Source organism: Podarcis bocagei (genome assembly GCF_964188305.1).
Source record: "Podarcis bocagei genome assembly, chromosome: 7".
In the NCBI taxonomy this organism is placed as follows: Eukaryota; Metazoa; Chordata; class Lepidosauria; order Squamata; family Lacertidae; genus Podarcis; species Podarcis bocagei.
The window spans coordinates 61,973,721-62,001,073 of record NC_138132.1 but is presented as its reverse complement, the minus strand read 5'-3'; the positions used below and the strand labels follow the sequence as shown (position 1 = coordinate 62,001,073).

Sequence of the window (27,353 nt, the reverse complement as noted above, 5' to 3'; positions counted from 1 at the left end):
GCCTGTGGAACAACTGGGAGGGGCCTCATAGCCATTCAGCACCTGATATCCATCAATGCTATAGAGAAGGCTTCCTCAACCTCGGCCCTCCAGATGTTTTTGGCCTACAACTCCCATGTTCCCTAGCTAGCAGGACTAGTGGTCAGGGATGAAGGGAATTGTACTCGTAAAACATCTGGAGGGCTGAGGTTGAGGAAGCCTGCTATAGAGCCTGTGCCCCTGAGAGAGCAGTGCTGTAGTTGCTACTCCATGTTCTTCATGGTTCCAAAGAAGAAGAAGGGAGGTTTCAGGGCCATACTGGATTTGGGGTGTATGGGGTGTTAGGGAAAGGGTAGTATCTTTGGTGGGGGACACATCATGCTCCTTTTGGGGTAGTTTGTCCACCTTTGCTCCCCATCTTGCACTCAGTTCTCACTTGTGGTTTCTAGAAGCTGCCAGTATGCGCCAGCAGCCACACCCTGAGAATGGCTTTGACTGCCTGTCTAAACCAGGTGATGGTAGGTGATGGGTCTCAAACACTCGATGAGTTAGGGACTTCTCCTACATGTGAAGGCAAATTGAACAGACAAGACCAATATCAGGTCCAACGGTCAAGAAGGCGGTTTCTGCACGTGTAGGGGAAGTGAGGGGCAAAAGGGGCTCATCAACCTGGGAAGGTAGCCCATATAGAAGAAGGAAAACCCTGAACCCAAACTCCCTCTGCCTTGCAGGATATTTTTGGGGAAGAAAAGACAAATCTGCAGGGGAGTCCCTAAGGCGATTGGATGGCGCCTTGTCACCTCCTTTCAGCAACTCCTACAGCCATGCTGGTGCCAAACATATTGCTCTGCTTTCCTTTGGATGACATCAGTGAAACCAAGGGGGGTTCTTATCATCTAGGCAGTCCAGGACCTTCATACACACTGCCAGGCTTATGCATTGCAGAAGTCACATCAGTTCTCCTAATGCAGTGGTTTAACTTCACCCCTAGAAGTGCACTCCATTGTCTGTCAAGACAGACAGATGCCAACAACTGGATTTGAAGGAGATGAACAGACACTTCTGGAAACACAGGGTTGTTCCACAGAATAGTAGCCATTGATAGCCTTAGCATTCATGAATTTGTCCCATTTTCTTTTAAAGGCATCCAAGTTAGTGGTTATCACTTACCTCCTGTGGGAGCTAGGTTCCATAGTTTAACTATGAAAAGGTCATTTATTTTAACTTTCTGGAATCTTCCAGCGTTCAGCTTCATTGGATGCCAACAAGTTCTAGAGTTAGAAGAGATGGAGAAAAACTTTTCTCTATCCACTTTTTCTAAGAAGGGAATGAACACCTTGACCGGGGGGGGGGGGAGGGGAGCTTCTCCACCTCTGCTATGTAATGATTTCTGGCAGAATGCCAAATTGCACGGTCAATTCATTTTCTCCATAATGTTATTTCTTGAACAGAAAACAGTTTTAGTCATTTGAATGCAGTTATGAAAACCTATGTAAGTCAAGGAGCAGACTGAGCTTACAATTGAGGGGGGGGAGGGGGACTGAATCAACAGCTACAGAACAGAGAGCTTTTAAGCTTTTTTTTTTTTTTAAAAAAAAAACACCCTAGAAAAATCAAATCAATATTACAGGCCAGCTCTTCTATTAATTTAAGAGGAAATGGAAAACAGATATTAGAAGAATAGATGGTGGTTTTTTATTCTATTTTATGAGATACAGAAAAATCATAAGGAACTGACATTTATAATTCCCTTAATGCTTTGCCTCCCGTGAGTTATGGGTCGATCCCCTACTCCAGACCTGACTTGCGTGCTCACTCTTTTTATTAAAGTAGTGCATAAGGTTGTGTCAGCAGTTCCATTATAAACCTCTATTAGCAGGGGTTTATAACCGCCTCGTAAAATTTTTCTCAAGGCTGAAAATTGGCGCATCATGTCTTAATCTAGAAATAAAAGATGTTTCTACCCCACCCGCTGTTTATGATATTTTAAAATAAATAAATAAATAAATAAGTGCAAACCATTTGCGTGCTGAAAAATGAAAATGTTAACGCAATTTAATAAGACGCCAAAATTGATCTGAAAGCAACGTGATTTGTCAATTGTTAATTAAGAGCACAATGCACTTGAAGCACTGCTGGCAGAAGCATGAGATGGGGGTATCTTTGCTGGACTGCACCCCTACAGAGTGCAGGTGGAAGGAGTTGCATTTTTAAAGTACAGTGGTACCTCAGGTTAAGTACTTAATTCGTTCCGGAGGTCCGTACTTAACCTGAAACTGTTCTTAACCTGAAGCACCACTTTAGCTAATGAGGCCTCCTGCTGCTGCTGCGCCGCTGGAGCGCGATTTCTGTTCTCATCCTGAAGTAAAGTTCTTAACCTGAAGCACTATTTCTGGGTTAGCGGAGTCTGTAACCTGAAGCGTATGTAACCCGAGGTACCACTGTATTGTTTACAGCACCAGATCAAGACATTTTGCTGTCTGGAGCCTGAATGGCATCTCAGCCCTCCTGCTATTATCAATGGGAAGGCCTGTTGGTCTGTGGTGGAGCACCTGATTGCCATGCAGAAGGTCCCAGGTTCAATCCCCAATGGCAGCTCCAGGTAGGGCTTGGAAAGACTCTTTCTGAAACCCTGCAGAGCTGCTGCCAGTAAGTATAGAAAATACTGATCAAAATGGAGCAATGAGCATCTTCTAAACAAATAGTCCAACCTCCTGCAATGCAGAAATCACAGCAGAGGTGATGACTGCTGTAGGCAATATCTGAGAAGAGACATTTCCACTGCCTTTTGCCCCCACACATTGGTAGCCATGACAGTCACCACCAACAATTATTTTCTTTAAAAAATAATGATATAAATACAAAGTGTATGTAAACAAAATGTAGTGAAAGAATTTAAAATTGGTGGTTTAGTCTATCAGGGGCATGTTTCAAATATTTTCAATAGGTAAGTCGACAAAAAGTTGCAGCCCAACTCATAATGTAAACAAAAATACCATGTGACAGAGGAGGCATGCTGCCCTATCAATGGGGGAAGCATTGAAATATATGATCTCTGTCTGCCTTGGTGCAGTCGAGAAAGAAAAACATGGAGCCAGTTGTGTAGCTTGCGTTCTAGATTTTTATTGCAGTTCCCTTGAATGAAAGGGTAGGCCCCGTCAAAGGTGCCTTCCTTTCCCTGGACTTATTGAATCACCTTCTGCATTGATATCCTAAGCTAGATATGGGAAATCTCTGTATTTTAAGGAGGTATTCTTTACTCTAGATACTGCATTGAGAAGGTGTATCAACCTGAGCACCATCATGGTGGGTCTGATTTCATAAGCAGCCAATACAATGCCCTTTAGACATTGCTGGTCTCCATCTCCCATCATTCCCAAAACTAGGTCAAAAGTATGATGCAGCAGCAAAAAAAATCTAATGCAATTTTAGGCTGCATCAACAGAAGTTCAGTGTCCACATCAATGGAATTAATAGTACTGCTCTATTCTGCCTTAGTCAGGCCCCACCTGGTGTAATGGGCACCACAGTTTAAGAAGGATATGACAAGTTCTAAAGTGCTGAGAGAAGGGTGGACAAGATGATAAAGGGTCTGGAAACCAAGCCTTATAAGGAATTGGTGAGAGAGTTGGGGATTTGCTGTATCCAAGTCAAGGATGCTGAGGGGGCTGCACTGAAGCCTTGATGTGAGGAAGAATCTGCTTTAGATTCCCCAGGGGGCTTGTTGTAAGTTGCTTTGGGTTGCCCTGGGCAAGATAAAGCGACCGACCAATCTATTAACTGGTTAATTAATTTAAAATGTTTAGTCAGGAGAAGAGAGATGATAGCCATTTTCAAATACATGAGGGGTGTCTCATGGAAGATGGAGCCAGTTTTTTTTCTGTGTCGCCAGATGGTAGGACTTGAACCAGTGGATTCAAATTACAGTCATACCTCTTGTTAAGTTTGGTTCAGGTTACGTCTTTCCAGGTTGCGTCCTGCAGCTACCCAGTGGCGTAGCGTGGGTTGTCAGCACCCGGGGCAAGGCAAGTAATTTGCGCCCCCTAACCCGTGGATTTGCGCCCCCTAACCCGTGGATTTGCGCCCCCTAACCCTAACCCCAGATGTTGCGCCCGGTGCGGCCGGCCCCCCCTGCACCCCCACGCTACGCCACTGCAGCTACCTGGAAGTACCGGAAAGGGTTACTTCCAGGTTTCGCTGCTCGCACATACGCAGATGCTCAGAATGATGTCACATGCATGCACAGAAGTGGCGATTCGCGACCTGCACACGCACAGACGTGGACACACAGGTTGCATTCTGCTCATGTTGCAAATGGGGCTCTGGAACGGATCCCATTCGCAACCAGAGGTACCACTGTACAAGAAAGGAGATTCCAACAAAACCATCTTGGCTTTGAGTCCTGAAAGACAGTCTCTATATCTTGTAGGCCTTTCCCCACCTGGCCAGGTCAGGCCCTGACTGGCTCCAGCTACACAAGCTGAAGCTGCTGCACAGACTCTTGGGCTGGGGCACTGTTGGGGGGGGTTGTTTGGTGGTGGTGGTGGGGTTGTTGCTGTTATTGATATAAACTTTTTATATCTTTATTTTAGATCTTATGATTTATGTGAAAATCATTTCAGTTTGGTGGTGTACATTTTGATGGTTTATTTATTGTTTATTACTACTTTTGCTATGTTTGTAATTACAGTATGTGATTTTTTCATGTTGTAAGCCGCTTGAGCATGCTTTTACTATGGAAAGGTGGCATACAAATAGAATGATGTATGATGTATGAATGTAAGCATTAGGAAGAACTTTCTGACAATAAGAATTGACAGGGTAATGGACTACCTTGGAAGCTGGTAGATTCTACTTTACTGGAGGTTTTTAAATAGAGGCTGGATGGCCACCTGCGAGGGATTCTTTATCTGTGATTCTTGCATTGCGGGGGTTGGACTAGATGTCCTTTGGGGTTTCGTCCACCTCTACAATTCTATGATTCCATCCCTGACTATTGACCATGCTGGCTTGGATTTGTATCTAAAGAAAAAAGGGCTTAGATTAAATACATCATGCTGACATGTGGAGGGGTGGGGGGTGAGATATAAAATGCAAATAACAAGCTTTAGAAGGCCATGCCATTGCATTTTGGTAAAGCAGCAAGATGGAATGCCATTCCATAATTGGAATAAAAGTAAAGATGATTATCTAGGTTTTAGTCCTTTGATCTTCAAGCAAAGAGCTCTCTAGGGAGCTGGTAATCTTTGTTTCTGCTTTCTAAATGGCAGGCAACAGTTATACAAGCAGTATGACCAACATTTACATCCTGATGCAGTAGCTCCAATATGTGAATGGGGAGTCTGATCTACACATCACTGAACACCATGCAAGCAAGAGTTGCATCCTTCTCTTAATTCTTAAGGAGCAGGTAAAGGGGCCACTAGCAAGTAAGTCCAGTCACAAACGACTCTGGGGTTGCAGCACTCATCTCGCTTTACAGGCCAAGGGAGCCGGCATTTGTCTGCTTCCCCAGACAATTTTTACGGGTCATGTGGCCGGCATGACTAAGCTGCTTCTGGCAAACCAGAGCAGCGCACGGAAACGCTGTTTACCTTCCCACCAGAGTGGTACCTATTTATCTACTTGCACTGTGTGCTTTTGAACTGCTAGGTTGGCAGGAGCTGGGACCGAACAACGGGAACTCACCCCATTGTGGGGATTCGACCCGCCGACCTTCCGATCGGCAAGCCCAAGCAGCACAGTGGTTTAACCTACAGCGCCACCCGCGCCCCTTCTTAAGAAGCCCCTAGCCTTAAATTGAAATTATACACAGACAACATTCCTTCAGTACTGCGCTTTAGGTCGGGCCTTCCAGGTGAAGAGATAGCACTAGATGTTTTGGCCAAAATTGCAGATGGCAAAGGCTGAGGCAGGAATGACGCCCAATGGGAGCAGCAGGAAGATCTGCCTCGTTGGATGGGCAAACCTGTCGAATTCAGTTTCTCTCAGTTATCAACTGAACTCCATATTAGTTTGCAGAGTTTCCATATTAGTTTGCAGTGTTTTTTAATTTATATGTCCATGGCAAAATCCATCAGTGTTTTAGTGCAATTTTCTCCTAATCTATGTATTTATTTTTTTGGTATGCACTTTTGCCCAATATGCACATTTTGGCACATTTCCCCTAATATAATGCATTTTGGTATGTTATTTTCAGGAACATATGCATTTTGATGCACAATTCACCCTACTGGATGCATGCTGTACATGTTGCTTGGCTGGCGAACTGCATTGCAAAATTCGGACAAGTGCAGATTTTGAAGGATGTGTGTGCTTCAGTTTATGTGTTGTTTTGTAAAGTGCAGCTTTGCTTTTAAATTTCTCCCCTCTTCCTGCCCACAAAAAGTCTCAGGAGCGCACATTGGCAGCATGTGTTTTGCCAAAAGAAGTAGCCTTGCCCTCTTCTACGATCCAGTGGTTTTTCGAAACCACTGTGGGAGTAGAAATACACAATGCCAGTACTGCCAACCAGTCTGTCAGCTAGAGGTTCCCAATCCTACTGCAGTCAACACCTGAGAAATATGTCATCTTGCACTATGGCCTCTTGAATTGAATCAGTACAATATTGAACCAAACAATTTCATGAGCATTCTTTTGATTCCATCACACAATAAATGGTGTCCCACTTCTGTTGAAAAGTCACTTTGGTCTTAATTTCCTGCTTCCGTAATTGTTTACAGCTGGTAACTTTAATTGGTACCATAATATCCCAGGTCTACCTTAAGCGTTGATCAATTGCCAGAGCTTTAATCATTATAATTACCAGCTATAAACAATTAGTTCAATGCTTCTCCACATTTTTGTAATTATCCTTGCACAGCTATCAGGAAATGAGATACTAAAACAATCCTGTCACTACAAAACGGGTATTTTACATGACCCAACATCCTTTCTACATTGTCCATTTGGAAACTGCCTTCAGTTATCTCTCTAACAGTCTAGGAGAGTTCTTTAATTACAAAGCATTCCCATCACATGTGGACAAAAGTGCCTTTTTCTCCCAATACATTTACAAAAGAATTTGGACACTGGTAGATTTTTTGGGGATGATCTTTCCAGTGTGTAATGCCAGAGATAATGTATTTTATAAGTAAGACTTTTTTCGGCGGTGCACTTAACAGTTTTTTGACCCACGTTTATGCACCTGATTCCATTTCTCCACCAATAAAATTAATTTAAATTAGTTTTCCAATTTCATTTTTATGAAACATATATTAGTATTATTAATTTTGATAGAATTTATGTGTTTTAGAGCACTGACATTTTTGTTGTTGTGAAGATTAACAATTTCTCAGAACCAGTAGATCTTTTATATATTATTTTTGTTGTGTTTTGAATATAATTTCCAATTTGCAAAGACTAATAGAAGGGAAGCTTAAGTTCTGGATACTTTGGCGCTACTGGATTTTAATTAAATTGCAGGCAAACATTTTGCTCATTGCTTATCAGCAAGGGGAAAAATTATATGAGTTTATCATATCTGTTTTGCTATACTGACAATATCTTATGCATTTCAGAAAGACAAGATAGTTCACTGTGCCAATAAGTTTCTTGAAGTGGTCTTTGGAATGGCAGACCTGCTCCTCAACACTATCATTGACAGCTTCATCATAGCCAATCACGCATACCAGCCTTCCCCAACATGGTGCTTTGACCAACACCCATCAGCTCCTGTTGCATGGCCAATAGTCAGGTATGATGGGAGTTGTGGTCTAAAACATTGACAAGGCACCATATTGGGAAATACTGACATAAGCATTTTTTTTTCTGCAAAGCTTGGACTGTGTGGTGACATCAGGTCTGGCTGAGGTATCATAGGCATCTCAACACAAATGGAGAGCACCAGGTTGGGGGAGACCTGCTTTAACCATTATACCATACTCATTCTAAAGTGGGATATCACTGCTGTAGAGAATATTGTGACATTGATGACTTGCCCATTTACTGACATTGTTTGCCATGCATTTTTACAGATGTGCAACTGATGAACTACAATTATCTCAGCATCTTCAATGTATACAGGCTTTCACACACTGAGTAAAATGCAGATTGGCCAATATTGTTCTCATTCTAACCAGCTTTACATTGAGGGCTATTTCGATCAGCTGGAAAGGAAGGTTTTCAACAAACAGCCATTGGGAAAAGTTTCACATACACAATACACTGCCTCTCTTCCATCCATTCTTTTTTTTAAAAAAATCAGCTGGTAAATAGAATTGAATATACAAAAAACAGAGATCAGAATAACAGTGTTGTTGGCATATGCTGTGAGGTTAAGATTCTGTTATGAAAACATTCTCCATTCGAGAAGTATTTGGTGATGAGATGAGGATGCCTCCATATCTGTGTAAAACAAATTGCATCAGATTAAGGAAGTCATGTGATGAAGGATATATTGGTGTGACCCACTTCCCAATCTGAGTTGGTTGTGCTGATATATCAGTGGACCATCTGATCCGATTCAAAGTGATGGGAGATTACCACGCCATCTAATTAGAATATCTCTGCAGTAAATATACTGATGAACACATTCCACAGGAGTCTTGCCCAGATGGTTAGATGAGCGAATTAGGGATGCCTGATTTATCACAAGGAAACAACAATGTATTCTCTCTGATTTAGAATTTCCAAGGAAGTTGGATTAATAATAATAATAAGAAGAATAAGAATAAGAATAAGAATAATATCCTGCCTTTCTCCCAAGTACATATTGAAGGCAGCTGCCAATATTTAAAAACATCATTATAGAACAGTAAGTGATAAAAACTAGTTTAAAACATTAGTTAAAATATTCAAAACACAATTAGATCTAGCAGCTGAAATACAGTTTGTCCTGATAGCAGTCCAGTGATCAGCATCAGTTTTCACAGGCCTTTCTGACGAAGAAGGTCTTAGCCTGCTGGTGGAAGAATAACAAAGAGGGAGTCAATCTAGTCTCTCTGCTTCCACAATCTGGGAGTAGCCACAAAAAAGGCTCCTTCTCTTGTGTTACCACCAACCATGCTTTTGATGTTTATGGGACCAAGAGAAGGTGTTCATTTGAGGATCTTAGAACCTGGGCAGGTTCATAAAAGGACCTTTCAGGTGACCTGGGGCCAAGCCATATATTATGTTTCTGTCATGATCTGAGCCTGCAGAGTAGGGTTGACATCATCACCTGCTGTCCTTGGATCCATGAGGGCTGATGTCTGCTCTTGACCCAGTTTCACACTCTCTGGGCTCTGTCTTATGTACGCTTCAGTGACAAAGAGCAGTGAGCCATTTTTAATTTCCCACAGTGCTGTGGAGCATTGCTGCATGGGGGTACTGTGGGTAAGGAAAAGGGCAGGCAGCTCACTCCTGCCTTCCACAGATTGTAGCATGAGTACTGCTGACCTCTCTTTCTGCCACCACTTTCCCTCTTGCTTCCCTGCCCCAGCATGCATTTAGGCCAAGGCGCCATGTGCTGCCCACCCCTGGAAGAGGGCTAATATCTGACGGGGATGCCCTTGTTTCTTTTCTTTTCCTGCTGGCAGTTGGTTCGGTATAGATGAACGAAGGCTGTGAAGTGCATAAGAGAGATTTATAGCTATTGATTATGGAAAGGGTGACTTTGTAATTTTATGGGAAGATGAGCCTGAAAACTTTTTGTTCCTCCTTGTCAGATCTCCAGGGCCGCCAGGCTTTTGCACTGTAAATGAACCTTGAAGATTTGTTGAAAATACTGCCAGAATGACTCTTTTTCTTCTTCTTTGCTTTCCTTTTTGGTTCGGAAACACAATTTCTCCATCATTCTGTAATAAAAGTCCAGGAAGCACTTTATCATTACTGATTTGATTTTTCAGCATTTTGTCAAACTTGCTCCCTTTATTCTTTGGGCATTTGAGACATCCTGCACTATGCTTCTTGTGGCTGGTGGGTCATCATAATCTAGATCAGGAATGGAGAGCCTTGGGCCCAGGGGCCAAACAAGGTCCTCCAGGCCTCTCCTTCTGGCCCTCAGCACTCTCCGTAGAGCATTCCCCTTCTCTAGTTCATGAGAAGAAGTCCACAGGGAATTTTGGGTGCCTGAAGCTGGCTTAGTCAGACAGGTGATGTTTGGCTGGAGCTGCAGGACCAAGGATAGCTCCATGCAGGCAGTCTGCTCTGATGAGATGTGGTGCTTGGCCAATGTCTTTTAGACATTGGTCTTTTAGACCATACATCCAACTCTATGTCCTTTCTAAACAGCAAAGAACCTTGAAGGCACCTATGACCCTCCAGGTGCTTTTGGACTGCAACTGCTGGTATTCCTGACCACTGACCATGCTAACTAGGGAGAATGAGTTTTGGAGTCCAGGGCCATCTGGAGGACCACAGCTCTCCAACCCCCACTTTTGGGAGCTGTGGTCCTCTGACCTGGAGCCTAGCATCTATCACCTCTGAGACAGCTCCTAGTTTGTGCATTATTTCCACTGATAAGCAGACAGGATGAGACCTACAAACTAAAGCAGAGGGAGTGCTGTTTTGTGGTGTCCCAGTCTGGGGTGGTTCAAAAGGACCCCTGGTTTATGGACTTTGGGTCAGTCTTTGGGTCTGAGTAAAGTAATAAAATCATGGAGATGTTGGTATTTCAGATTGAATTAGTTCATCCTCCTCTGTACCAGAATCCTGACTGCTATTCACGACTGGGTTCATGACATTGTGGCCTATTTGCTTTGATTATGAAGCTCTACAAAACACCATGCATAATAAGAGGAACAACAACAACAATAACAATGGTGTTCATGATGAAGACAATGGATGAAAAAAACTAGAGATGTGAACTACAATTTTGGAACCGACTAACTTCAGGTTCTTTGCAGCCCTTGGACTGCCTTTGATTCTTGCTATTGAATCTGGTTGGAGCCATTGAGAGGCAGATGATTTCCACAACAATAACAATGTTTTGGCCCGGGTTGCTGTTTTCTCCACCATTATTTACTGCCTTTGATGGCTCCGTCGCAAACCGAGTGCTGTGTATTTCAGTGTTATCTTTTAACCACTTGACAAGTCCACCTATTTTACTGTGATTATTTTATACTAGGTTGGGAGCATAATAGTTCCTTTTGGACATGTTGAAGCACAGGATTTGTAGCACTGCTGAAGCCCCGTAATTTATCGTCAATACTCGGAGGATGCATTTCAGGATGACGTTCACAGTCGGTTCAGTGGCTGGCATTCTCTTCCTGCTATTCTCCTCCAAAAGTGCTGGGGAAATGAGCACAGCTCTCTGAGAGAGGTGTGTGTGTGTGTGTGTGTGTGTGTGTGTGTGTGTGTGTGTAAACACACAGGCAAAGCTGAGCTTTTGACAGGCTTGAAAGTGAGATCAGAAACTCAGTTACAAGTTTTGACATCCCTGTTGTCTGCACTGCAATGGGGTTGAACCCCTCCCTCCCCACATCCTGGAAGTTGATTCACATCAACTTAAAAACAACATGGAGTTAACTCCCACCAATGTATTAGATAGACTGGCCACTTATGCATCAGCCCAAGAAGAAATGAATCATAATAAAAAGAAGAAACCGATTTGTATAAAATGTGCTCATACAAATGTAGATGAAAAGCATGTGCTTTAGCACTCCAGCTGCGGTTGTCCAGCCTCATTTAAAAGAGGCTGTATTTTGCACTGATGAAGAAGGACATAAACACTTTCCACCATTCTCCCACCTCTTCTATCTAGGTGGTACTGATCCAGTGGGGTGTCTAAAACCAAGAGAAGATGGTGGTCTGAGCAAGATGGATGCCGGCAGGACCAGATCTCTCAAATAAACTGCAAGGCTACCAGGACCATGGCAAGGATCAAGATGATAATTCAGGATCATCAACAGCAGTCCCAAAGCTGAACCAGGAGAAGCATCTTGGCTTGGAAGTATCTTGGAGCAACTGATACAGTTTTATAGTCTGGACTAAGTAATAAAGATGGAACCCCCTTCTTCTGTTGCTGTGTCTGGCAAGTTAAAGAGCTACTGTCAACTATGTAACATGGTGTGTATGGTACGATGTTCTAAATTAATGTAACTATTTTGTGACTCTCTTCCTTCGTCTTTGTATTTTTATCATATTTGCTGAAATAACTTTAGTACAATAGAGATACAGATGGTGCTCCAAATCTTACATGCTTTGGAAAGATAGCTGTCATCAGTGGACAGTTAAGGATAAATATAGAATGGCGTATTCCCATTTTTCCTACAGCATGCCCAGGAACGTAGACGGATGGAGCTGCTTTTGAAATGCATAACTCATACTTTCTGTCATTCATCTTTTGATGTACCTGCACAAGACATGTAGGTTAGGCTTTGAGATGGTAGGCTGCTCTTTGATGGAATATCAGCAGAGGCACTTCTAGGGAGAGTCAGAGGTCAATTGTGCAGTTATTGGACAAATCCCTCAGCGAGACACCCAAGAAATGTAATTTATTGTGTTAAAATTGTACTAAACACAAGATTTTAAAAACAGCTGTTACTATGTGTCTGTAACTCTGAGCTGGAAGTGGCTCAGTGCAAGAGGAGGCCATGGCTGTATAGAATATGTAAGTAAAGGTAAAGGAACCCCTCACCATTAGGTCCAGCCGTGGCCGACTCTGGGGTTGCGGTGCTCATCTCGCTTTATTGGCTGAGGGAGCCGGCGTACAGCTTCCGGGTCATGTGGCATGCATAACTAAGCCGCTTCTGGTGAACCAGAGCAGCGCACGGAAACGCTGTTTACCTTCCCGTCGGAGCAGTACCTGTTTATCTACTTGCACTTTCAAACTGCTACTTGTGCTTTCAAACTGCTAGGTTGGCAGGAGCAGGGACCAAGCAAACGGAGCTCACCCTGTTGCAGGGATTCAAACCACCAACCTTCCGATCAGTAAGTCCTAGGCTCTGTGATTTAACCCACCCACGTCCCACATAGAATATGTACTGAGTGCCTATTTTCTCCATGGCTCAATGCAAAGTACATCCCTTGACCAATGGAAGCTGGTCCATTGGGGCAAATAGGGCACTGACTCACTAACCTCAATCTGCCCTCACCTGCCTTCCTCCTTACATGCAGTCCTCCTGTCTGTCAGTTCCCTTCTTAGACTCAGTCTTGCCTTTGTCAAGCTCAATAGGTAGGAGGGGGCGGCTCTGGCGCCACCTACTGTTGGTCTCCCTCACTTCCACCCTACCAGTTCCAACAGTTACCATTGCCTCTGAGTGATGCCTGATGTACATATACATCAAAATGAGGCATTTGAATCCTCGGGTGGTAGAGTGAACTGTATCACTGCAAGCAGAGAATGCTATTTTCTAATGTTCCCATGTGAAAACAAGCCAAAACACTGCAAGTAAAAAATCTAACACAACAAGAAGAGTTTTAGCCCTATCCACTCCCCCATCTGCTAGTTTTCTACTTTTAAAAATGGGCCAGCATTAAAGAATATAACCCCTAACCTTCAGTTTTGAAGTAGAACAGTCCATTCTGGCACCTCATTCCCACTTCATTCTGTCACAAGGGTTTTAACTGTCCTTAAAGTTGTTTTGAGTTAGGGGTTTCAGCTGGCATCCAATAGGCTCAGTGTTGCCCTCCTCCCCACCACACACAAAATACATAATTTCATTTAGCCTCTTGTGACCTGATCAAATCTTGTTTTTAGATTGTAATAATCTCTCCCCAATTTCATGTTAGCACCACTCTTTTATGGGTTGCATGTCGGCTGGGAATGCATGTAGCGCCAGTGTGGATTAGTGAAGTTGGAGAATTCCATTGAAAATGGAAATGGGAGCAAATTTCCCCACATTTTGCATGCTTGTCTGAGGCCAGGAACAGAAATCATGCAAGCGAATATGAGTGGTATTCATTATTTCCCTTCAATTGAAATAAATTCCGTAAGCTTTTACTATTGCTGATAGCGGAATGATAAACCTTTGTTTCAGAGGAAGCTGAACTGGAATGGAATGGAAACAGCTCTGATTGTAATGAACCCAGAACGGGATGGCAATCACTGCCTTCTTACATTCCTAGTGAGTACACAGGAGCAATAAGCAGGGGCGCTAATTTTAAGCAGTCTGGGATGAGGTACCTGAAGAATTTGCCTTTAATTAACTAATTAATCAGTCAATTACATTTACATTCCATCTTTCTCTCAGTGAGCTCAAGGGGGTATACATGGTACTCTCTCTCCTCATTTTATCACCATACCAACTCTGTAAGGTAAGTTACACTGAATGATGGTGACTGGCCCAAGGTCACCCAGCGAGCTTCATTGGCTGTATGCAGATTGGAACCTGGGCCTCCCCAGTTACCCTAGGTCTCTGGGTGTCCCTGTCTTCAGAACTGAGGTGGGTGGCTGTTAGGCGACAGTTTCTTTATCATCCTTTGGCAGCCATATTAATGAGGTGCCTGTGTTGTTAAGGGGTACATCCCTATTCAAAATGCTTATGTTCTCCTGGGCCTTTGGAGGCATTCTGTCAGCCTTTGATTAATATCTCATTTTCACAATTGTTCATTCAAGCCTTGGGTGGCATTTGATCAATATTTCATTTCTTGGTCACTGGCTGAGTCCCTCCCACCATTTAAAAAACCTTTTGCTTTATTGCATTTGATTGCTTTATTGCCTGTTGCAAAGCTCCTTGGAGATCCCTTCCTTGGGGTGGGAACTGTAGTTCACTTGTAGCATACATGCAGAAAATACCAGCATCTCCCCCCTCCCCCGCCCCCCGCATTGGACAGAGAAATAGACTTATGTTGTATAATGCAGCTTCCTGTGTGCTTATTTAGAAAAACCAGACAAAGCTAAAGATTGCATTCAGCTAAAGTCCTACTCTAGACAGCATCTTAAAAAGCAGAGACATCACCTTGCCGACAAAGGTCCATATAGTTAAAGCTATGATTTTCCCAGTAGTGATGTATGGAAGTGAGAGCTGGACCATAAAGAAGGCTGATCGCCGAGGAATTGATGCTTTTGAATTATGGTGCTGGAGGAGACTCTTGAGAGTCCTATGGACTGCAAGAAGATCAAACCTCTCCATTCTTAAGGAAATCAGCCCTGAGTGCTCACTGGGAGGGCAGATCCTGAAGCTGAGGCTCCAATACTTTGGCCATCTCATGAGAAGAGAAGACTCCCTGGAAAAGACTCTGATGTTGGGAAAGATTGAGGGCACAAGGAGAAGGGGACAACAGAGGAGGAGATGGTTGGAGAGTGTTCTTGAAGCTACCAGCATGAGTTTGACCAAACTGCGGGAGGCAGTGGAAGACAGAAGTGCCTGGTGTGCTCCGGTCCATGGGGTCATAGAATCATAGAATCATAGAATCATAGAGTTGGAAGAGACCACAAGGGCCATCGAGTCCAACCCCCTGCCAAGCAGGGTCACGAAGAGTTGGACACGACTAAACAACAACAACAACAAAGTCCTACTCAGAGTAACCTGTTGAAATTAATGAAGCTATTAATGAATCAACCAGCAGGTCTAGCATAGAATACCACCCTAAGATGGCCATGCCTATACACTAGCAATGGGAACCACAAACCTAGGGATCAAACACAGGACTTTATGCCTGACCCTCAGGACTCTCTCCAGGCAACACCTTCTCTCGACCCCCAGTTCCCTCTTCCCAAGCCATCTCTCTCAGTACCCCAGCTTCACATAAGCATTTTTTGCTTGGCAGGACTGTGTCCATCAACCCTAATAATGACTTTTGATTGCCTGGATGGAGGATAGAGTGTGTGAGGGTATATAAAACCTAGATTATCCTAAATTTCCCATTAGTTGTGCCTCCTGGTTTTGTCCCTGGCCCTGCCTACCACTGACATGAGGTCTATGGAAGGTTGCTTGGGAGGAAATGCCACTCTTGGGCTTGAAATGTTTCCCCATGTATACTCTGTACACACATACCCAGGTGGAAGAGTGATTGAACTCAGTGGAACCTCTGAGTAGACATGCATAAGATAGTCTCCATAAAGTGTGATCCGTTGTGTGGACTTTTGATCAATATGCCACCATGTCCTGCTAAATTTTAAATAGTAAGAAAGAACTGTATGATGGGAGACCACCCCAAATTTCATCACATAAAATTGCAACACAAAACTGCCAAGATTTTGTGGGTTAATGGAGTTGCAAGCAGCCCAGCCCCCACCCCCCGGAAGCAAATAACATGGAAATGAGCACAACACACACACACACACCTGGCGGATTCCGATAGTTTCCCAGATATTACTTATATTTTGAAAAGATCATGTACAACATGGGAATTATTGGGTAAGGGAATTTTGAGAAAATTGAATCAAGTGCTGCCTGAATGCAGCCTAAGTTTTACTCAAAGTAGACCTACTGAAATTAATGGACCTAGTCACGTTTGTGAATTCCAGTGGATCTACTCCATGAAGCTTAGTTGAGCATCGCCCAAAAAGTAAAACTGACTGCTGCTAAAATGCTATAAAGATATAAATGTACAACCCTTTATTACCACAATAGAGAAAACAGATTCAAATACAATGAAATGATGAATACAAGTGCATTAATACGATGATATATATGAATGGATGCCTGATCAACAAACTAATTTCTTTTAAATAATAAGTTATACCCAAGAACAAATGGTTTTCAACACTGTGGGTCTTCTTTAGTCATCCAAAAATATTTTTCACACAATTTGTCACAGACAAACTAGCCACCAAGCTAATTTGTCTGGATGAAGTGATGAGCTAACCGGTAATAAATACAATACAAAATACCACTTAATTAATACAGATTCTGAACCAAACTATAAATCTTAATACAAATAATAATATAAAGACAAGAGTTGGCCACTCACGTCAATGAAATCACTATGCACAAATAACAGCCGTACTGACATATGGACTAGTATATTTCAGATAGCATTCTCAGTAATGGCAGTACTCAATCTGCAAATGTAATTAAGAACAAGTTTAATGATGATAAAACAAATATAATATATAATATAATAACCCTGAAAGGCTTAATAGTTGACTCAGTGTATCAGTGTATCACCAATGACAAAAGCTTATGGTGTCTGTTGTTATGTTGGGGTAGTCTGGAAGACTGGAAAGAGCAGGCAACCACAATTAGATGACCCATACAGAAGACATGGGAATCTTCATGCTTAGGATGAGTTGGTTTCAAGAAGTTGGGAGGTGTGGGCATTTAAGTCAGACCCACTTTGATCCTACAGGGCTGGTAACACCCACTTTCTCTCTCTCTCACACACATGTTGTGTCTTCATTACTGCAATGTGCTCCCTATGGGGCTCCTTTGGAAGCTCCAGCTGCTGCAGAATGTGCCATCTAGACTGCTGATGGAGGCACCTGGTGGAGGACATGTGGCTCTGTAGTTTAAGCATCTGCTCCAGCTGCTCATCTTCTACTGAGTCAGGATCAAGGTCCTTGTATTCATTTACAAAGCCCTGAACAACTTAGGTCTAGGAAACCTCAGGGATTGCCTAAACCCAACTTAATCACCGAGATCATCTGCAAGAGCATTGTTGGTCATCCCCGGAGTTGTTGAGTCTCATTTGACATCAACAAGGAGCTGAGCTTTCAGTGTCATCGGCCGGTCCTGTGGAATACTCTGCCAATAGATACAGAGTAGCCAGCTTCCAACTTTTAAATGCCTGCTGAAAACCTTCCCATTTCACCAAGCCTCTGCAGGCAACTAATAACACACATTTCCACAAAAGTCAGCTGATTTTGGATTTGAACTTTTAATAGGATTTTTACTATATGGTTTTATGTACAATTGTTGTAAATAACACTGATAGTTTTTTAATAAATAAAACAAGCAAACAATACCCCCTGATACGTAGTCTCCTGGCAGGGCCAGGCAGGAACATTTGTCAAACTCTGATTGCCCTTATCTTTCTTTTTGGCCTTTCTTGGGGCTTCTGACTACCTTAGGATATGTATTATTATTTTTTGGCTATAATTTCTTCTAATTTTTTTGTTATCAGAGCTTTGGCAGGTAGACGGGCAGTGTTGGAGGAGCTGGCTAGACCCAAACTTGTATCAGGTAAGGGGGTAAGCTGGGTTAGATATCAGAGCTCCCAGCAGTTGAGTGAGTTTTATTGTGAGTAGCAGGAGTTGTTTTATGCTGCTTTGTGCCTCATAATAAGTCTGTAAAGTCTCATAGGTTTGCCAGTCTCATTCACACCCCCACACCCCTTGCACAGTCTTTTCTAGGAGAGAAAAAGAGAGCTATATTTTTTAAAGGGTCAGATGACCTGGGGCAGCTTTTGTGCATATAAAGACCACAAGTTGGAGCTGGCTGGCTGGCTGGTGTGTGTGTGTTGGTCTGATACTTTGGAGTGCTGGTGTTCCCCTCCAGCAGATGGCAACATGCCATAAGTCCACTGGGCATCTCAGTACTGAGCAGGTCCCCAAAGGCCATTGGCTGGGATGGCCACTCCAGATCTCATGGACGTTGGGACGTTAGCGTGTCTCCTCCACCCTTTAATTGAGTCTGCAGTTGCTACTTTTAAGCTGCAGAATTGATTTAGTGCATTAGCAATCAAGTTGTGGCCTGTTTTAATGCAAATCATTATCCGTCTCTTCTTTGCACTGGCAACATTTGCTTAGAGTGAACCTGTGGTCAGGACTGGAGCTTATGTTGAGCTCTTCAATGTGGCTGGCACACGACCTTTTTCTATGGTGCAGACAATGTTGACCACTGCGATGCCATCAGGGCAATCAATATTTTAATGCTGGCTTGCTTTTATTACTTTGGATTTTGTAAGGATGCTCTTAAAATGCTGCCGCCTCTTACATTTTCTTAAGTTGTCCTTACATTGTTTATTTAAATGTGAATAAGCTTCATTTTCTTATTCCTTTTTTAAAAAAAGTACTAATTTATTAACTTATTTTAGAAGTTGCTTTTGGCCATTTTGCTCATAATGGCTGGAGGCTATACTAAGAGAACATGCTGAGTTCACTGGAAAGCTTCTGAGCATTTGCCTCAAAACGTTCTTACCCCTACGCAGAAGTCTAAGCAAAATATTAATGAGAATGGTGGAATGTACTCTTACACACACATGTGCATGTGTGCATGTATGGCACACACAAACACACGTTTGTATATTTATTTATTTGATAGGAACGTTTAAGGTTTCTAAAGCATTTTTAACAACTAATTTAATTTTAAAGGAAAATTTCTACCGATTTTCTAGGAGAGTGCATTTTACACTAAGATAGCACAATCCCATACGAGTCTACTCAGACGTAAGCCTCGCTGAGCTCAATGGGGCTTGCTCCCAGGTAAGCAAGTACAGGGTCCCAGTCTCAAAAGACCAATTGTTGCCATTATTGGTATTCCAGAGGAATCTTTGTTCAGTTGAAATGGAAAACATGTCCCAAATGGCCCCTTTAAAAGTGAGCAAAAGAGTTTCAGACTCCCACTCCTAGGCACCAGTGAAATTCTCTGGCATTGTAGGGTTACCTATGCTGAGAGCTCTCTCCGCAGATATGATGCAACATTGCTTCACATGAGACTTCTCAACCTCCACAGTGTGGTGTGGTCAGAAATGTTGAGGGGGGGAAAACCTGGCCAATGGTATCTCTCCTGCCTCCCCTCGCCCCAAGAATGTCTGTGGGAGGGATCAGGATGTAGAATTATTGCTAAGAGGCATTCTGGCCAAAAGTACAAGATAATGGCAGTCGAGAACATGCAAACGTTAGACATAAGATGACCCTGCAGGATCAGGCAAACAGCCAATCTGGTCCAGCATCCTGGTTCAACAATGCTACTATATGTATTTCTATGCATGCTTTACCCTAGTAAATGCATTCTTGCACACATTTCTTGGCTGGGGAACAGCACTGCAAGATCGGGAGAAGTGCAGCTTCCTGAGGATGGCTGCGTGTTGGTTCACATCTTGTTTTGGTAAGTGTGAATTTGGTAAATGTAAACTGAATCAAATCCCTCTTCCATCCCTGCTCTCAATGTTTAGGGGATCGGAGATGGAGATGAGGAGCGAGAAAGGTAGCGCCTGCATGGGTGCAGCATTCCTGGGATCTGCAGAGAAGCAAGGAAGGCCAGAGAGATGCTTCAGCAATGGTAGTTCCCTTTCCATGTCTCCACTGATGGGGTCATTCCCAAAAGCATACATACCTTTCTGGATGGACCTTCTGGGAAGGACATCCACACAAAAAAATTCCCCCATCTCTCCTCCTTCCTGAAAGACTCAATCAAAGTAATATTGTAGTGGTAGAACTCTTCAGGTAGGAGGATGGGGGCAAAACACGAGGTAGCTGGTTCATTGGCACCACCTACTATCCATTCTGAAGGAAACCAGCCCTGAGCGCTCACTGGAAGGAGAGATCCTGAAGCTAAGGCTCCAATACTTTGGCCACCTCATGAGAAGAGAAGACTCCCTGGAAAAGACCCTGATGTTGGGAAAGTTTGAGGGCACAAGGAGAAAGGGATGACAGAGGACAAGATGTTTGGACGGTGTTCTCAAAGTTACCAACATGAGTTTGACCAAACTGCGGGAGGCAGTGGAAGACAGGAGTGCCTGGTGTGCTCTGGTCCATGGGGTCACGAAGAGTCAGATCGACTACACAACAACAACTGCTGGCCTCCCTGCCATTCAGCCTACCATGCCAATGGGCTCCAGTCTCCACCAGAACGAAGGAGTTGGGCATGATTAAGACAAGATCAAGAGCCTTGTTGCTTCTTTGAATAAAGTCTCAGCATGCTGATGATGAGTCACCAGGTTGATGAATTGGACAAAGCATGGGAGACAATCCCGATGTCTAGTCTCGTGGAGGAGCTACCTAGCAGAGAACATAAGTGGCTGCAGATGATGAAGCATCCATTAACGGACCTCTTGGCCTAAGTGCATATTTTATACAGCAAGCGGCTGTGCAGCCGAACGAACAAGGCTCTCCTAAGTCCAGAAAATAGAGAGGAGATGACCTTTTCTTGAATGAATCTTAAAGCATCCCTGTCAAGATTTATTTCTTTCCTTTTGTTTCAGGCACACACCAGCAGCACAGTGCCCTCCATCTCATTATTCCTGAGTCGCATGCAGCAGATAAATTGATTTTTTATTATTTTTGTTTTTGGAAATGCTATTCCCCACCCCCCACCATGCCACTCATCCACTAAAATAACGTTTAAGAAACTAGACAGATCATCAGCCTTGTTAAAATGTGTTAGCTGAAAGCAGAGTTGATTTTGCAGTGAAAATTTTGGCTAGTTCACACGTCGGCACATGGTCATCTCCTGAAGCAAGGCTCAGGCCATTTTGCTGTTCTGGACAGCTGAAGTGTATCTGAAGAAGTGTGCATACACACGAAAGCTCATACCAAGAACTAACTTAGTTGGTCTTTAAGGTGCTACTGGAAGGAATTTTTTTATTTTGACTATGGCAGACCAACACGGCTACCTACCTGTAACTGGACAGCTGAAACACTGCAGAAGTGGAGCCTGGGATGAGCACAATCATTTTGCTTGTGCACATACCTGATTGACATCTGCATGTGTTCCCTGGGTGAAACAGTTCCAATTAATGATTTGCATGTGCAAACTGCATATCGTAGACAAAACTTTTTTTTGTTTCTCGTCAACTGAAGTGCTGCTCATTGCAGTCAGTTCTAGGGATGAGCAAAATCTGTCAATCTCTTGTATGTTATTTTCAGGAATATATGCAATTTTTTGCACATACTTTACATAAGAACACAATGTAAGGTTGCTGGATCAGGCAAACGGCCCATCTAGTTCAGTATTCTATTCTCACAGTGGCCACCCAGATGCCTATGGGAACCCTGGAAGCAGGAGCTAAGCACAACAGAATTCTTCCCTCCTGCGATTCCCAGCAACTGTTATTCAGAGGCATGATCCTGTGACTGTGGGGATGAAACATAGACATCATGACTTAGTAAATGCATTTTTCTGCACATTGTCAATAAAAGCATTCAGCGGCGATGTAAAACACACCTTGGAGGAAAAGGCAGCCCACAACCTTGAAGCCAACACAGAGGAGTCACTCTCTCACACCACCACACCACAAACCGCAAAGGGTGGTGGCCCTGAAAATAGGGTCTCCTCAGCTCATCTCCTGCTGTTCTATGACACATTTCAACAGTAATGTATCCAAACCCAACTCTGAAGTTTCTTCCTGAGCTCAGTGGTGGAGTAAGGTGAAGGGATGAGTTGCTAGAGGACATTGCAGTGCGCACTTGAAGAGTGAGTTTGTAATTTCCCTAGAGCCACTGTTTCAGATGTTCACTTGCAAAATATATATATATCCATCTGCTCTTGAGTGAAGTGAATTTACGCATGTTCAGGCACCATCTGTGACTACCTCCCTTTCAACACTTTGGCAACCTCACCGTCCAGAGAGTAACATGTAGGAAGATGCGTTGCTACGGTACACTTTAAAGTTTCCTGTTCATCCGGCTTAACATAATTCCAGTTGGTTTATAATCTTCTTCTTTCCGCTTCAATGAGGATGAGATCTTTTGGCAACCGCTGGACTCAGTTTCCACTGAATGACTCCAGTTTCAGTGTCTTGCGCTCACTTCCTGATGTGATAGATGACGATGCCAGACAAAATTAGCTGCATGTTCATCGATATTTTGATTATTGCAATGTCATAACACCTTGTCAGGTCGCATTAATTCATGCTAGACTATGGGCTTGCCAGCATGACAGGGCAAATAATTGCCCATCAGTGATGATGGAAAACAATTTAATGTTTTACCTTTAAGCCTCTGGAATTGGCCCACATCAGAAAACAACAGTTGTGAAGGATAAGTAGCTATATGAATAAGAGTATTCCATTAACTTTCAGAACATGATCTGTTGGACAGATTCACTGCATCTGGACCCCTGGCTTAGAAGGCTCTTCCCATCCCACTTTTTATTACTCAGGGGTGCAACAACCTAGTTGGCTTTAACAGGAAGTTAGGCAAATTCATGGAGAGGGCTATAAAAGTCTACTAGCCATGACAAACCTAGACAGCATCTTAAAAAGTAGAGACATCACCTTGCCAACAAAGGTCCGTATAGTAAAAGCTATGGTTTTCCCAGTAGTGATGTATGGAAGTGAGAGCTGGAAGTGAGAGCTGGACCATAAAAAGAAGGCTGATCGCCGAAGAATTGATGCTTTTGAATTATGGTGCTGGAGGAGACTCTTGAGAGTCCGATGGACCGCAATAAGATCAAACCTATCCATTCTTAAGGAAATCAGCCCTGAGGGCTCACTGGAAGGACAGACCAGATCCTGAAGCTGAGGCTCCAATACTTTGGCCACCTCATGAGAAGAGAAGACTCCCTGGAAAAGACCCTGATGTTGGGAAAGATGGAGGGCACAAGGAGAGGGGGATGACAGAGGACGAGATGGTTGGACAGTGTTCTTGAAGCTACCAGCATGAGTTTGACCAAACTGCGGGAGGCAGTGGAAGACAGGAGGGCCTGGCGTGCTCTGGTCCATGGGGTCACGAAGAGTCGGACACCACTAAACAACTAAACAACAACAACAAGCCATGATGGCTCTGCTCTGCCTCCACTGCTGGAGGTGGTAATGCTCCCGAATCCCAGTTTCTGGAAACTGCAGGAGGGGAGAGCACTCACTCCTGTGCTTGTGTCCTGCTTGCTTCAACTTTACCAGAGGTCCACAAAGTTTAGTGTTATGAGAGAGGTTTTTTCCACCCACTTTCTCCATGCAGTACCTGGTCACAACAGCACTCTCTGCGTTCCAAAGACACACTGCCACTGACCGTGGAGGTAGAACAGCCATCATGACTAATAGCCATTGATAGCTTTAGCCTCCAAAAATTTATCAAATCCTGTATTAAAACCACCCAGGTTGGTAAAAATCATTACACATCTCATGGGATGTAATTTAGTAATGCACTGTGGGAAGAAGAACTTCCCCTTTCCTGTCCCAAATCTTCCATCCTCCTGCTCCTCGTTTTTATTTATATTCCCCCTTACACAAATTACAACACAAATTAAAATGCAACAAGCTAAGAATATACAAAAGACAATAGTTTAAAAAGTAACATCAATAGAATCAACACAAATCTATTAAAAGACAGATAGTAAAAACAGGTTCCTCGTGAAAATATTCAGTTTAATTGGAAGGCCCCAAATTCTAGCATTGTACAATTAAGTGAAGCTTCTGAACTTTTAAACAAGGGGCAGGGCAACATTATTTGACAGTCTGAACCAGTGTGCATATTCAGGGCTGAACTGAAGCTTTGGTTTCAATGGGATATTAATATACCGTGGGTAATATGCATTATAGAGACAATCCTTAGGTTCCGTCATCTCTCCCAAGAACAAAGGCCCATCAGGCTAAATGTTGTCATTGTGGTGCCAAAAGAAATGAACAAACCAACAAAATTTCTCAAGAAAGTAGACCATATTGTAAACTAATGATCCATTAAACAATTCTTCAGAAGTATAATTGAATTAATTTTTCTCACAGGATATATGGAAGCACTCAGCCATAAACTGCCACATAAGACTTTTAATAGCACTACATTAAAAATACTGGCTTCTGCACATAAAGCTTATTTTGGCCAGGGGCATGCCTAGGGATTAGCTAGGAAGGCATGAACATCACACCTCTCCACTTTGGCTTGGAGTGGATAGGAGCTCATCCACACACTCCCTGGACCACTCTTCTGCTGCTCTAGGTGACCAGGTGTGGTGCACAGCCTCCTCTGGGTGCGTCAGAGGAGCTCCTTGCCAAGGACACAAGGGAGCCTGTGTACAGTTCTGATTTTGGCATGCCCCGTTTGGCATGGGGTGAATTATTGTTATTATTTTGTTTGAATGGCAGGCTCCTCCCTTCCCTTACAACATCACCATGATTCTGGAAGAGTCTACAGTTGTACCTCATGTTACAGATGCTTCAGGTTACAGACGCTTCAGGTTACAGACTCCGCTAACCCAGAAATAGTACCTCAGGTTAAGAACTTTGCTTCAGGATGAGAATAGAAATCGTGCGGCGGCAGCAGGAGGCCCCATTAGCTAAAGTGGTACATCAGGTTCAGAACAGTTTCAGGTTAAGAACGGACCTCCGGAACGAATTAAGTTTTTAACCCGGGGTACCACTGTATATTCATTATATGACAATCCTTTTTGCACACTCTTGCCTAGTTCAGTGTTGCCAAGTACCACCGACAACAGTTCCTAGAGTGATTAAACAATTAACTCCTGTTCCCAGGGAATTTGTGAGAACTGTACCTCCGTGAGGGGAATTGAGGTCTCTTAAAAACTCTCAGTGCTCATAACAAACTACACTTTCCGGCATTCTTTGAGGGGGAGCCATGGCTGTTAAAAGTGTTATCAAAGTGTTTTAAATGCATGGTACAGATGTGGCCTTGTTCTTTAGTCTGAATTATTGCCTGTCCAATGGCTCCTAGTTCCTGGCTTATATCAGAGTACTATCTCTGGCCCTGGGAAGAGAAAGACCTCATAAGCATGATGGTAAGCAATGGGGGTGGGGGAGAGAATTCACGCTATGAAAGGAGCACAGCTCAGTGGTAGAGCTTCAATTTTGCAGGGAGAAGGTCCCAGGTTTAATCCCTGGTATCTGTTTTGGTGTGTGTGTGTTGAGAACTCTATTAAGGCAAGCAGTGTGGAGAGAGTCGGGGGGGGGGGAATACATTTTCAGTTGCGAAAGCCAAACTCTTTTTCTTCTTCTTCTAGTTATATAATTCCAAGCATTTGCTGAAAGTCTCGTTTCAGAAAAATAACAAATCAATACATAAATCCATACATCCACTCAAACGTTAAGAGAATTCCATCTATGTTCTAATGGAGAATCCTTATGGCATTACAATGTCAAAGCCCACACGTATCTTGGGGTTCAACATTGAGAATGCAGCGGCAGTGTATTGAGAGTGTTCTGTGCATTCCTATAGTGCAGAGTGAGGTCAGACGGGTCGGTGGTTTGGAAGGATGTTCCTTGCACTTTGGAACTCTTGTTTTCCCCACAAAGTCAGAGGAACCCGAACATTGCTTGGAACATGGATGGGGGATAAATTAGATTCCTCCATTAGTATTCCACCATCCCCCACCTTCTCCAGCCTCAGCTTTGTCCAGTCCATTTTAATTCACAATTTTATGCATCTCTGCTCTTAGTTATTTCAATTGCTCTTAGTTATTTCAATTGCTGCATGACACCAACAGTCAGGGGTGTGGTTTTTTTTTAGTATTTTCACCACACTTGAGTACTTTCTCTCAGCTCCACACAGTCCTTGCTTATAAAAAATACATTTCTAGCATTCCTCTCTCATAGTGAGCAGCCATATAGTTCCCCCTTTTTTACACACACACACACACACACACACACAGAGAGAGAGAGAGAGAGAGAGAGAGAGAGAGAGAGAGAGAGAGAATCATAGAATTGTAGAGATGAAAGGGATCCCAAAGGTCATCTTGTCTAACCTCCTGAAATATGTACATGTCTCTGTGTGTGTCATTTTAAACTGTTTTTAATATTGTGTTTTAATGTTGTAACCTGCCCTGGGACCATGGAGTGAAGGGCAGGCAATACAGTGTGTGTGTGCTCGTCAAGCAATTGAAATTCAGTGTAGCGACATGGTCCATTCAAAACAACTAAGCCTGACTCAGAATCAATTGGATAAAGAAAATACAATGCAAATGTTGAGCTTTCCAGCATTGCTTTCCAAAGATGAATATTGAAAACAAAGCATCCATCCCCTGGAGCATTTCACCATATGTCTGCATGCTGTGAAGAACTGGGCATGGAGACCTATAGCGTCAAATAATTTTGTATCTGAGATAGCTCAGTAAACTTCTGGCATTCTCTCTACACCCCCCTTTTTTTCTTTTTAAAAAAGCTCATGATCACCAGCCAACTCCTTTTTTAAATTAATCAATTTCATTAAAAGCCTTAATGAGATTATTGAACTTAATTACGACACTGCACTGTATTAATTTATGATGGTTGAATTCCTGATTGGAGCACTTAGAGGTTTCTAGAAATATTGAATCCCATTTTAAAATAGAAATAGAAAAGTTAATGATTTCTTATTTCTTTCTCTCTTTTTTTACAAAACGATTTTCCATTACTGTAAGAAGTCTCTCTCTCCCCCCTCCCCCCTTTTAACATAAGAAATTGAGAGTGAATCAGAAGACTCTGGGCAAATGAAATGCAGGCTTCCCCCTTCTTCATAAATAATGCTGGTTTAAAGGGTGGTATTGGAGGGTGGGAAAACAAAGAGGAAAAACAGCTTTTTGAAAATGTGCTTTCAACTCCCCAGCTTTTCAAAATGCTCTTCCAACTACAAAAGTCCTTTGTGTGGTGAGAGCCAAATAGGGAAAAATAACAATAAAAATCATTGGATTTAGAACTACAGATAGATGGATACTTAGAAT

The 27,353-nt window shown here is 43.0% G+C and overlaps 1 protein-coding gene and 1 long non-coding RNA gene across 2 annotated transcripts in view; both read left to right on the top strand.

Annotated features, from left to right (window-relative positions):
* Positions 1–27,353, top strand: part of LOC308590908 (uncharacterized protein F13E9.13, mitochondrial-like) — a 546,161-nt gene that overhangs the window by 372,933 nt on the left and 145,875 nt on the right. The window lies entirely within an intron of this gene.
* On the top strand, positions 207–6,650 carry LOC308591227. Its single transcript, XR_014010075.1, has 3 exons — positions 207–491; positions 2,436–2,581; positions 6,179–6,650. It is a non-coding gene; the product is annotated as an uncharacterized lncRNA (long non-coding RNA).